An 11,552-nucleotide genomic window follows, 5' to 3' on the forward strand; every position below is an offset into this window, starting at 1 on the left:
ACCTTCTGGCCTGCAAAGTTTCTGTTAAGAAATCAATTGAGAGTATTTTGTTATTGTTGACTGTATTACAGATATTCCACCCCCCTTTGCCCCTCTCCACCCTGCCCCTGCCCCTCCTAGTGTTCATCACATTATTATCTATGTCCACGGGCCATACATATATGCATATGTATTCTTTGGTTGATCTCTTTCTGTCCTCCCCATCCTCCTCTCTCTGCCACCTGCCAGCCTGTTCCATGCATCCATACCTCTGGTCCTATTTTGTGTATCAGTTTATTTTGTTCTTTAGAATTCACATATAAGAGAGATCATGTGATATTTTGTTTTTTCTGACTACTTATTTCTCTTAGCATAATATTCTCCAGATACATCGAGGATGTCTCAAAGGGTAAGAGATCCTTCTTTTTTACAGCCATGTAGTATTCCATTGTGTAACTGTACCAGAGCTTTTCTATCTATTCACCTATTGATGGGCATTTGGGGCTGTTTCCAGATATTGGCTACTAGAAATAATGCTGCTATAAACATAGGGTGCATATATTCTTTCTGATTGGCATTTTGCAAGTCTTAGGACGTATAACCAGAAGTGCGATTGCAGGGTCAAAAGGCAGTTCCATTTTTAATTTTTTGATGAAGTTATGTACTATTTTTCACAGTGGCTGCACCCATCTGCATTCCTAACAATGCACTAGGGTTACCTTTTCTCCATATCCTTGCCAGCACTTGTTTGTTGATTTATTGATAGTTGCCATTGTGACCAGTGTGAGGCGATACCTCATTGTTTTTATTTGCATCTCTGTGATGATTAGTGGTTTGAGAATTTTTCATATGTCTATTGGCCATCTATGTGTCCTTTTTGGAGAAATGTCTATTCAGATCCTTTGCCCATTTTTCATAGGATCATTTGTCTTCCTGGTGTTGAGTTGTATAAGTTCTTTATGTATTTTGGAGATTAACATTGTATCGGATAAATCTTTGGTGAATATGTTCTCCCTTACAGTGCATTCTCTTTTTCATTTTGCTGATGGTTTCTTTTGCTGTGCAGAAACAGTTTAGTCTGATGTAATCCCATTTGTTAATTTTTCCTGTGTTTCCCTTTCCCTCAGAGACATTTTGGCAAAAAAATTGCTCTGAGAGATATCTGAGATTTTGTTCCCTATTTTCTTCTAGGATTTTTATGGTTTTGTGACTGACATTTGATTCTGTATCCATTTTGAATTTATTCTTGTGTATGGTGTAAATTGGTGGTCTAGTTTCATTTTTTTGCATGTTGCTGTCCAATCTTCCCAAAATCATTTATTGAAGAGACTCTACTCCATTGTATGTTCTTGCTTCCTTTGTTGAATATTAATTGACCATAAATGTGTGGGTTGATTTCTGAGCTCTCTGTTCTATTCCACTGGTCTATATGCCTTTTCTTATACCAGGCTGTTTTGATTACAATGGCTTCGTAGTATAGTTTGATATCCAGTATTGTGATCCTGCCAACTTTGTTCTTCTTCCTCAAGATTGCTGAGGCTATTTGGGATCTTTTTTGGTACCATATAATTCTTTGGAATATTTGTTCAAGATCTGTGAAATAAGTGATTGGTATTTTAATAGGGATTGCATTGAATCTATAGATTGCTTTGGGTAGTATAGACATTTTAATGATGCTAAGTCTTTCAATCCATGAACATAGTATATGCTTCCACTTGTTTGTATCATCTCCTATGTCTTTTTCCAGTGACCTATAGTTTTGTGAATATAGGTCTTTAACCGCCTTGTTTAAGTTTATTCCTAGGTATCTTATTTTTTTTATTGTAATGATAAACTGATTGTTTTCTTGGTTTATCTTTCTGAGAGTTCATTATTGATGTATAAAAATGCCATAATTTCTGGATATGAATTTTGTATACTGCTACTTTGCCAAATTCACTTATTAAGTTTAGTAGTTTTGTAGTGGATTCTTTAGGTTTTTCTATGTACAATATCATGTGATCTGGGAATAATGACAATTTTACTTCCTCCTTTCCAATTTCGATGTTATTTATTTCTTCTTCTTGTCTGATCATAGTTGCTAGGACTTCCAGTGCTATCCTATATAATAAAAGCCCAGAGACTGAACCACGGAATGACCAGAATGACCAGTCGACCAGTCGCTATGATGTACACTGACCACCAGGGGGCAGATGCTCAAAGCAGGAGCTGCCCCCTGGTGGTCAGTGTGCTCCCACAGTGGGAGTACCACTCGGCTGACCGGGATAAGCAGTGTTCCCACAGCAGGCCAATCCCCACAGGCCACACCCCCCAGCAGTGCACGACTCCCATGCACCAGGCCTCTAGTGTTGAATAAGAGTGGTGAAAGCGGACATCTGGTCTTGTTCCTGATCTTAAGAGAAATACTTTTAGTTTTTGCCCATTGAATATGATGTTTGCTATAGGTTTTTCATCTATGGCTTTTATTATGATGAGGGATAATCTCTCTATTCTAAGTTTGCAGATAATTTTTTAAATCATAAATGGCTGCTGGATTTTGTCAGATGCTTTTTCTGTATCTATTGACCTGGTCATATGATTTTTATCCTTCATTTTGTTTGTGATGTATCACATTTATTGATTTGCAAATATTGTACCAGTCTTGCATCCCTGGAATAAATTCCGCTTGGTCATATTGTATGATCTTTTAAAGGTGTTGCTGGGTCCAATTTCCTAATATTTGTTGAGTATTTTGGTATCCGTGTTCACCAGGGATATTGGCCTATAACTTTCTTTATGATTAGTGTCTTTGTCAGGTTTTGGAATTAGGATAATGTTGGACTTGTAAAGAGAGTTTACAAGTCTTCCTTCCTCTTGAATTTTTTGGAATGGTTTGAGGATGATATGTCTTAGTTCTTCTTTGAATGTTTGGTAAAACTCACCTGTGAAGGGTCCAGTCAAATACTTTGGTTTACTGGGAATTTTTGATTACTGCTTCAATATCAGTAGTTGTTATTGGTCTATTCAGATTTTCTGATTCTTCCTGATTGAGTTTTAGAAGATTGTATGTTTCTAAGAATTTGTTCATTTTTCCAGGTTGTCTAATTTGTTGGCATATAGTTGTTCATAGTATTTTCTTCCAATCCTTTATATTGTTTGTTGTCTTTCTCTACTTATTTTAGGTATAGAGTCAGAATGTTTATTTTGTTTATTTGAGATTTTTCTTACTTCTTTTTTATTTTTAAATTTTGTTTTATTGCTTCAAGTATTACAAAGAGTATTACATATGTCTCCTTTTTTCCCCCTTGACATTCCCCCGGCCTCCCCTACCCCCCAGCGTCTTGTGTCCATTGGTTATGCTTATATGCATGCATACAAGTCCTTTGGATCTCTTACCACCACCCCCCCTCCCTGGGCTTCCCACTGTAGTTTGACAGTCTGTTCAATGCTGCTCTGCCTCTGTACCTATTTTTGTTCATCAGTTTATAATGGTCTTTATTATCCATAAATGAGTGAGATCATGTAGTCTTTTTCTTTCATTGACTGGCTTATTTCACTTATCATAATGCTCTCCAATTCCATCCATGCTGTTGCAAATGGTAAGGATTCCTTCTTTTTTACAGCAGCATAGTATTCCATTGTGTAGATGTACCACAGTTTTCTAATCCATTCATCTGCTGATGGGCACTTAGGCTGTTTCCAAATCTTAGCTATTGTAAATTGTGCTGCTATGAACATAGGGGTGCATATATTCTTTCTGATTGGTGTTTCTGGTTTCTTGGGATATATTCCTAGAAGTGGAATCACTGGGTCAAATGGGAGTTCCATTTTTAGTTTTTTGAGGAAACTCCATACTGTTCTCCATAGTGGCTGCACCAGTCTGCATTTCCACCAGCAGTGCACGAGTGTTCCCTTTTCTCCTCATCCTCTCCAGCACTTGCCATTTGTTGATTTGTTGATGATAGCCATTCTGACAGGTGTGAGATGGTACCTCATTGTTGTTTTGATTTGCATTTCTCGGATGATTAGTGACTTTGAGCATGTTTTCATATGTCTCTTGGCCTTCCTTATGTCCCCTTTTGAAAGGTGTCTATTTAGGTCCTTTGCCCATTTTTTGATTGGATTGTTTATCTTCCTTTTGTTAAGTTGTATGAGTTCCCTATAAATGTTGGAGATTAAACCCTTATCGGTGATAACATTGGCAAATATGTTCTCCCATGCAGTGGGGTTTCTTGTTGTTTTGTTGATGGTTTCTTTTGCTGTGCAGAAGCTTTTTTATTTTGATGTAGTCCCATTTGTTTATTTTTCTCTTTAGTTTCCAATGCTCTAGGAGCTATATCGGTGAAGAAATTGCTTCAGCATATGTCTGAGATTTTGTTGCCTTTGGATTCCTCTAGTATTTTTATGGTTTCCCATCTTACATTTAAGTCCTTTGCCCACTTTGAGTTTATTTTTGTGTATGGTGTAAGTTGGTAGTCTAGTTTCATTTTTCTACATCTATCTGTCCAATTTTCCCAACACCATTTACTGAAGAGACTGTCTTGACTCCATTGTATGTTCTTGCCTCCTTTGTCAAATATTAATTCAGCATATTGGTTTGGGTCGATTTCTGGGCTCTCTATTCTATTCCATTGATCTATATATCTGTTCTTGTGCCAGTACCAGGCAGTTTTGAGAACAGTGGCTTTGTAATACATCTTGATATCTCGTATTGAGATCCCACCTACTTTGTTCTTCTTTCTCAGGATGGCTGCAGCTATTCGGAGTCTTATTTTATTCCAGATGAATTTTTGATGAGTTTGTTCTAGGTCTGTGAAATATGCTGTTGGTATTTTAATGGGAAGTGCGTTGAATTTATAGATTGGCTTTGGGTAGTATGGACATTTTGATGATGTTGATTCTACCAATCCATGAACATGGTATGTTCTTCCATCTGTTTATGTCTTCCTCTATCTCTTTTTTAAACGTCCTGTAGTTTTCTGAGTAGAGGTCTTTTACCTCTTTAGTTAAGTTTATTCCTAGGTATCTTAATTTTTTGGTGCGACGGTAAATGGGATTTTTTCTTAGTCTCTCTTTCTGTAAGTTCACTATTGGTGTATAGAAATGCCATAGATTTCTTGGCGTTAGTTTTGTATCCTGCTACATTGCTGAATTCATTTATTAAGTCTACTAGTTTTTTGATGGAGTCTTTAGGGTTTTTTATGTACAATATCATGTCATCTGTGAATAAGGACAGTTTTATTTCTTTTCCAATTTGGATGCCTTTTATTTCTTCTTCTTGTATAATTGCAATGGCTAATACTTCCAGTACTATGTCGAACAGGAGTGGTGAGAGTGGGCATCCCTGTCTTGTTCCTGTTCTTAGGAGAAATGATTTTAGTTTTTGTCTATTGAGTATGATGTTGACTGTGGGTTTGTCATATATGACTTTAATTATGTTGAGATATGATCCTTCTATTCCCACTTTGCTGAGAGTTTTTATCAAAAATGGGTGTTGAATTTTGTCAAATGCTTTTTCTGCATCAATATGACTATGTGGTTTTTTTCTCTCAATATGTTTATGTGATGTATCACGTTTATTGATTTGCAGATATTGTACCATCCTTGCATCCCTGGGATAAATCCAAATTGGTCATGGTGTATAATTTTTCTGATGTACTTCTGGATCCGATTTGCTAAGATTTTATTGAGGATTTTGGCATCTATATTGATGAGGGATATTGGCCTGTAATTCTCTTTCATTGTGTTGTCTGTACCTGGTCTTGGTATTGGGGTGATGCTGGCTTCATAGAATGAGCTTTGAAGTGTTCCTTCCTCTTGAATTTTTTTGAATAGTCTGAGGAGAATAGGTTTTAGTTCTTCCTGGAAGTTTTTTGATGACTGCCTCAATTTCTTCCATAGTTATTGGCCTATTGAGATTTTTAGATTCTTCCTGATTGAGTTTTGGAATGTTGTATTTTTCTAGGAATATGTCCATTTCCTCCAGGTTGTCTACTTTGTTGGAGTAGAGTTGTCCATAGTATTTTTTAACAATCATTTGTATTTCTGTGGGGTCTGTTGTTATTTAGCCTCTATCATTTCTGATTTTGGTTATTTGAGTCCTCTCTCTTTGCTCCTTGGTGAGCCTGGCTAGAGGTTCATCAATGCTGTTTATCCTTTCAAAGAACCAGCTCTGTTTCATTGATTTTCTGTATTGTTTTTTTGGTCTCTATGTCATTTATTTCTGCTCTATTCTTTATTATCTCCTTCCTTCTGCTCACTCTGGGCTTTTCTTGTTGCTCTCTTTCTAAATCTTTGAGATGTAGAGTTAGATGATTTATTATCATTATTTCTTGTTTTGTTTTTTTTTTGAGGTAGGGCTGTAGAGCTATAAACTTCCCTCTCAGAACTGCTTTCATTGTCTCCCATAGGTTTTGGATTGTTGTGTTTTCATTGTCATTAGTTTCCAGGATGTTTTTAATTTCTTCTTTGATCTCATTAGTAACCCAATCAATATTTAATAACATGCTATTCAGTTTCCAAGTGTTTGAGTGTTTTGGGTTGTTTTTATTGTAGTTTATATCTAATATTATGCCACTGTGGTCTGAGAAGATGCTTTTTATGATTTCAATCTTCTTGAATTTGGGGAGACTTTGCTTGTGACCCAATATGTGGTCTATTTTTGAAAATGTCCCATGTGCACTTGAGAAGAAAGTATATTCTGCGGCTTTGGGGTGAAATGTTCTGAAGATGTCAATTAAGTCCATCTGATCTAGTGAGTCATTTAGGATTTCTGTTTCTTTGCTGAGTTTTTGTCTAGAGGATTTATCCAGTGATGTCAGTGGTATATTAAAGTCCCCTGCTATGATTGTATTGTTGTCGATCTCCCCTTGATATCTTCCAGGAGTTTTTTTTATGTATTTGGGTGCTCCTGCATTGGGTGCATATATGTTTATCAGGGTTATATCCTCTTGTTGTATCGATCCCTTTAGTATTATGAAGTGGTCTTCCTTATCTCTTGTTATGGCCTTCACTTTGAGGTCTATTTTGTCCGATATAAGTATTGCTACTCCAGATTTTTTTTCATTTCCATTTGCCTGAAACATATTTTTCTATCCTTTCACTTTCAGTTTGTGTGAGTCTCTTATTCTGAGGTGGGTCTCTTGTAGACAGAAAATATATGGGTCATGTTTTCTTATCCATTCAGCCACTCGATTTCTTTGGTTGGAGCATTTAGTCCATTTACATTTAAAGTTATTATTGAAAGGTACCTGTTTGTAGCCATTTTTATTTTTTGTGCCTGTTTTCTTTCTTAGCTTTTTATTTCTTCTTTTTACACCAGTCCTTTTAGCATTTCTTGCATTGCTGGCTTGGTGGTGATAAACTCCCTTAGCCTTTTTTTTTGTCTGTGAAGCTTCTTATTTCCCCTTCAAGTTTGAATGATAGCCTTGCTGGATAGAGTATTCTTGGATTCAGTCCCTTGCTTTGCATCACTTTGTAAATTTCTGTCCATTCTTTTCTGGTCTGATGTGTTTCTGTTGAGAAATCATTTGATAATTTAATGGGAGATCCCTTGTATGTAACTTTCCATCTCTCTCTTGCAGCCTTTAAGATTCTCTCTTTGTCCTGAACATTTGCCATGGTAATTATGATGTGTCTTGGTTGGGTCTTTTTGGGTTCACCTTGTTTGGGACTCTCTGTGCTTGTGTGACTTTTTTTCTTCCTCACCTCAGGGAAGTTTTCTGACATTATTTCTTCAAATAGGTTTTCTAACCCTTGTTCCTCTTCCTGTTGTTCTGGCACCCCTATTATTTGTATGTTTCTTCATTTCATGTTGTCTCATAGCTCCCTTAGGCTCTCCTCCTGTCTTTTAATTTTTTTCTCCAATTGCAGTTAAGTTTGGGTGTGTTTTGCTTCCCTGTCTTTTAATTCGCTAATTCGGTCCTCCGCTTCTCCTAGTCTACTGTTGAAACTTTCTATGGTGTTTTTTATTGAAGCTATATCACTCTTCATTCTTCTTGATTCTTACATAAGTTATTGAGTTTTTCATCCATTTCTGCTTGATTCTTACATAAGTTGTTGATTTTTTTCCTCCATCTGGTTTATGCACTCTAGGACCCTTATTATGAATTCTTTTTCTGACATATTGCATACCTCTGTTTCACTTAGTGCTTTTCTGGTGATTTCTTTCCTTTCCTTTGGGGGTTTCTTTGTCTACCCATTTTTGGTCTAGCCGAGATTTTTCTTACTTCTTAAGGTAGGCCTGTAATGCTATGAACTTCCCTTTCAGGACTGCTTTGCTGTGTACTATATATTTTGGGTTGTTGTGTGTTCATTTTCATTTGTTTCCAAGGAGTTTTTTATTTGTTCCTTGATCTCATTGATAACCCATTCATTGTTTAATAATATACTATTTAGCGTCCACATGTTTGGATGTTTTTGAGTATTTTTTTATTGTAATGATTTCTAGTTTCATGTCATTGTGATCCAAATGATGCTTGATATAATTTCAATCTTTTTTAATTTGTTAAGACTTATTTTGTGTTCTAATAGATGTGATCTATTTGAGAATGTTCTATGTGCACTTGAGGAGAATGTATATTTTGTATTGTTGGGATGAAGTTTTCTATAAATGTCAATTAAATCCATCTGATCTAGAGTCACTGTTTCCTTGTTAATTTTTTGTCCAGAATATCTGTCCAGTTAGTGGGGTGTTAAAATCCACTACTATGACTGTTACTATCAATCTCTCTTTAAAGTCCTCCAAGAGTTTTTTAAAAATATATCTAGGTGTTCCAATATTGAGTGCATGTATGTTTACCAGGGTTATATCCTCTTATTGGAATGATCCTTTTGGTATTATGTAGTGACCTTCTTTGTCATTTTTATGGCCTTTGTTTTGAGGTCTATTTTGTCAGATATAAGTATTATTATCCCAGTTTTTTCAAATTTCCATTTGCATGGATTATTTTTCTTTTTGGTTCTCTGAGTGAGTGATTTTTTTCTACCCTGCCTTCTAGTTACCTGATTTGATCTGTAGCTTCCTCTAATCTACTGTTTATTCCTCCCAGTGTATTCTTTATTTCTGATATGTCATTTTTCATTTCCAATTGGTTGTTTTTCATAATTTCTATCTTTTTTCATGCCGTTGATCATGCTTATAATCATTATTCTGAACTCTATAGTGGATAAATTGCTTACCTCCATTTCATTTAGCTCTTATTCTGGAGAATTCTCTTGTACTTTCATTGGGGGCCTGTTTCTCTGACTCCCAATTTTGGCTGCCTCTTCATGCTTGTTTTTACTTATCAGGTAGATTTGCTATGACTTCCAGTACTGATGGTGTGACCTTCTGTAGTGGGTGTCTTATGGGACCCACTGGTGTTAGTCTCCTTGATCTCCTGAGCTGGGTGCTCTAGAAATGTCCCTTGTATAGATTATGTGGGTCCTCTTCTGCAACTGGCTCTTGATTGCTATTGTCACTTTTGAGGATTTGGCCCTCAGGCTGGCTGACTATGAGGCTCAACACCAACCATGTTGTGGCAACTGAAACCAACACTCACATACCTAATAAAATCTAATAACAAGAACAAAAACAACCCCACCACCAACAAAAAAGAATAAGAAAAGAGAAGAAGGCCCTAGGTGATTTGGCTCAGTGGATAGAGCATTGCCTGCAGACTGAAGGGTCCCAGGTTCGATTCCAGTCAAGGGCATGTACCTTGGTTGTGGGCACATCTCCAGTAGGGAGTGTGCAGGAGGCAGCTGAATCAATGTTTCTCTCTCATCAATGTTTCTAACTCTCTAGCCCTCTCTTTCCCTTCCTCTCTGTAAAAATCAATAAAATATATATAAAAAAAGAAAAGAGAAGAGGAAGAAAGGAGGGAAAGAGAGTACTATAATACAGGAGACCAAAGGAATTAGAGCAGAAAGAAGAAAATGAAATAGGAGAATGTGAAAGAAAAGAAGATGGAAAGAAGAAAGAAAATAAGAATAGAAGAGAATAAGAAAAATACATATATTCAATAATAATATTTAAAGGGGGAATAATAATGACTAAAATAATATAGAATGTGAAGAGAAAAATAGAAAAAAGATTATAAACAAAGAGAAAGAAAAAACTATATGGAGAAAAGGAAAGAGTAATAAAAGATATGAGAGAAAAAAGAGAAGAAAAATGAAGTGAAATAAAAAAAAAGTAAAGAAAAGATTAACAAATAAAGAAAAAGAAAAAGATTTTTAAAAAAAGTGGGAGTTCTGCTACACAGATTCTGGTGCCTATTGCACTCACCCTTTGGATCTGCTATTTGTAGTGCTACTAGGTTTTAGTTTGATGTTGTCCAACCCTGGTCCCTTGGTGTGCAGGTCACAGGCCTCCCAGTAGGTTCTCTGGGGCAATCAATGTCAGTGGCTATCCATGCCTGGCTTTCAGTCACCTGTATGACTTTTGGCAGGGCAGAGCCCCAGTCTAGTGGGTGGTCCTCTGAAGCCCAGAGACTGGGTGGCCTGGGGTCTCGCCCCTTGAATGTCTCTTATCTGAGTTGCTCTTCCTTTCCCCATGGATCTTTCTTCTGCAGGGATATCCAGGATCTGGCTGGGGTGGTTTAAACAGACTCATGTTGGAGGCAGTGCTTGTAATTTTGTAGGTGTGGGGACGGGCACTTCCTCTTTTTCCTAGGGCTAGGCTGACTATACTCACTGGGGAGCTTGGATCTGCTTCCCTGTAATGCTATGAAAGGGCTCAGCACACATCCCTCTGTCTTCCAGACAGAAACCCACCTGGGAGACACTGTTGCAACACCTCAGCTCCACCTGGCTCCCTGGCACTCTCTCACTCAGAGTAGGAGGGGATAAAAAAGATCAGCCCTGGTTGGCACTTCAATTTCTCTGTACAGCCGGCTGCCCTTGGGCTGCCTTTGCTCAGGATCTGACTGGCCAAATGTCTGTGTCCCTCATGTGATCAGACTGAGCAGTATCAGTGCAGATTTCTAGCCCCCAGCCATTTTCTTTGGTTTAGATTGCAGCAGAACAGTCAAATCTAGCACATTCACAGCTTGAAGGTTCAGTGCACTTGAGGTGGAAGTGAAGTAGGGAAGTCCCATCTCTCTCTCTCTCTCTCTCTCTCTCTCTCTCTCTCTCTCTCTCTCTTCCTCCATGGACACACAGACCAGTCTCCCTTCCATCTCTCTACACAATGTCCTACCAGGGAATGGAGGCCTTCTCAGTTACTGCTGGGTGTACCAATCAGCTCCTCCACAGCTAGCTCTGCAGTGTGGAGCTTTGCTGCATGGCCACTCCCCCAGTCCCAGATCATAGTGATTGTCCCTGGAGCTGCAACAAAGGCAATGCTCTTTGCCTGGGATGTTGTGGTTAGAGCTTTCAAGGTGTAGTAAATCTCCACTGCTTCTCTCTAGCTAGTGCTACACAGAGTACCCATCCCTTCTCTGTTTTTCTGAATTGGGGATCCCTGCACGGGGCTGAGACCCAGTAGTCCCAGGAGTATAGGGGCTGCACTGCCACAAAATCTCTCCAGCTTCCCAGCCATGCACCTGCATGAGTTGGCTCAACCTCTTCGCGTCTCCTTTGTCTTTTGTCTGCATTCCATATTCACAATA

The sequence above is a fragment of the Myotis nattereri genome (assembly GCF_964212035.1).
Source record: "Myotis nattereri genome assembly, chromosome: 1".
Classification (NCBI taxonomy): Eukaryota; Metazoa; Chordata; class Mammalia; order Chiroptera; family Vespertilionidae; genus Myotis; species Myotis nattereri.